The sequence below is a fragment of the Habropoda laboriosa genome, unplaced genomic scaffold (assembly GCF_001263275.1).
Source record: "Habropoda laboriosa isolate 0110345459 unplaced genomic scaffold, ASM126327v1 scaffold700, whole genome shotgun sequence".
Taxonomy (NCBI): Eukaryota; Metazoa; Arthropoda; class Insecta; order Hymenoptera; family Apidae; genus Habropoda; species Habropoda laboriosa.
The window spans coordinates 107,903-110,566 of NW_017100788.1; positions in this window are offsets into that span (position 1 = coordinate 107,903).

Genomic DNA, 2,664 nt, shown 5'->3' on the forward strand with positions numbered 1-2,664 from the left:
ATGCACGTATTTGTTTCAAAATAATACAAAAATTGGATTGTGAAAAAGTGCAATTAAAACACATTCATTAGTGTACTGATAATTAAGTGCGCCACAATTTCAGCAAATATGAAGACATTGAAAACAATAAAAATAAAATGCAGATATTGTAGTAATACCTCTTTTATTCAATTTTTAGTATGTTATTCATATTTTCATGATCAATATCATTCGAATATGTAATTTATTAATGTGTTGGATTAATAACAAATTTAAACTTTACTATTATTTAATTTCATTATAAAGTTCACTTAATGACTCCCTATTGTTTGTTAATAAGCAGCTAAGTTATGATTATTTTGTATGCAAATATTTGAATTATTATTACATTCAAAAATATATAAAGTAAAAATAGAAAACAAAGCTGTACGCTTCATGAGTTGTGTCTGAAGCGTCCGCAACCTAACTATCGGCGCAACAATAAACCGAAGAAATTATTGATTAAAATCATACATGTATTGGGTGAAATAATTATTACTCCTTTTAAGATCTCCTAAATCGTAATAGTAGGGCAATTTGATTTTAAATTTTCGTAGTACAGGAGCAATCATCATATAACGTTTCATTTTAAATGAAATTATTTCAAAAATTTACATACATTTCAGGTTACGTTTAAAGGTTGTCGTTTTTTTACTAGAATGTTATAATTATTCTGTATTTATTTTTTAATAACTATTAAAACAAATACAATGATTTATGATATAAGATCACTGAATCAGATTTAATGAATATATTATGCATTGAATACTTTGCTGATACTAGTCTTATATTTATTTTATAATAAAAGTTTAATGAATGCCAAAGTGGCACGACATAAAAAACAACTTTAACGAAAACTTTAACTATAAAATTCTTGTTGGATACATATCTGCTCTATTTTCACAGCTGAACAGATATTAATGTTAATAATAATTGTTATTTCTGTATGATATATAGAGTGACTATTAGCTCAACAATATATAAAAAATGCCATGTAACTGCATGTAAAGATATAACAAATTGGACTTGGTCAAGTATGCGGAATGTGTGCAGATGCCTGAGAAGTGAATGCGGTATATTTTGTGGATTTTACGAGAGTTTTGGGGCGGTAGATGGTTAACAGAAGTGACAGAGTTAAGATTGAGATTACCTGTGACGAGGAAATTATAAGTATTTGGATGTGGAGACGAAGAGGTGAAAATAAAGAGTATCAAAGTGTGAGGATAGAGGTTAGGTTAGCATGAGTTGGCGTAATTGAATAGAAGGGTCGAATACGGAATAAGGAATAGGCAGACGGTAAAAGTTTTGTGATCGTAAAATGGAGGGAAAACAGAAAAAGCAAGTAAGAAAATGAGAAAGAGCTAAATAAAATAGGTTGGGGTGGCATGAAGACAGGGAATAGGAAAGTGTGTTCCCTATCATACGCAGATGATATTGTAGCATTAGCCAAGAAAGAAGAAGATATGAGGGCAATGTGCGCATGGAGGCAATGAGGGCAATTAGAAAAATATCTAGACAAGGAGTTAAGGCTGAATACAGAAAAGTCTAAGATGCTAGTGTTTGGAAAGGGAAGAAGAAAGAAAAGGAAAATCATTTGGAAATGGAAAGATAAATGAATATTTACAAAAAAAAAAGGAGTAAAAAAAAGCAAATGAGACAATGAAGCAAGTGTGGGGCATAGGGAAAAGAATTTTTAAGGATAACTTTAAGAGAAGAATGCTCATGTTCGATTACCTTATAAAAGTAATTTTGTTATATAAAGTGGAATTGTTTAGATGGAAAAAAAGGATAGAAGTTAGGGCAGTACAAGTAAAATATATTAAACAGTGTTTGGGTTTAGATAGATGTACGCCATCATACATAGTCCTACAAGAGATGAACAGGGGTAAGCTTAGAATACAAGCGGGAAGAAGAATATTAAATTACGAAGAAAGGATCAGAACGGATGGGAGTAGTAACTTACTAAAAGAATGAATCAAAGAAAAGAATGAAAGAATGGACAAAACATGGTGGGGGAAGGAAAGGATAAAATATATGAGAAAAAGTGGATGAAGTCAGAATAAAGTAGAACAATTGAGATATAGAGGGAAAGATATAGTGAAAATTCTGATAGATAGGGATAGAGAAATGCAAGGGCAAGAGTGAATAAATAGGGTAAATGCAGTGAAATATAACAGAATGTATAAACACATCATATGTTTTATATTATCAGAGTACCTGTGGAAGGAGGTGAGAGGCAATAGTCAAAAATTGAGAATGTGACGTGGCAATACAGAAGCACACAATAGGTATTGGGAGAGCAGTGAAAAGAGAATGTGCATAATATGTGAACAAGGATTAGGAACATTGAAACCCTGGATTGAAGAGTGTGAAGGAATAGAGAAAGGAAAATGTTCATTAGTGGAAGTTTTAAAGGGCAGGATAAAGGAGAATGGCTGAGAATATTAGACATGAAATTAAAAGATAAGAAGAGAAGGAAGCAATATATAATATAGGAAAATATAAATATAATGTATTAAACCTAAGACTGTAAATAGATGATATTGAACGTGTAACATATAAGAATAATTTGCTTTGTTAAGTACAAAAATGCATAAGTTAAGGAATTTATACTAGATAGAGTGCACTTTATATATAGGTTTATAG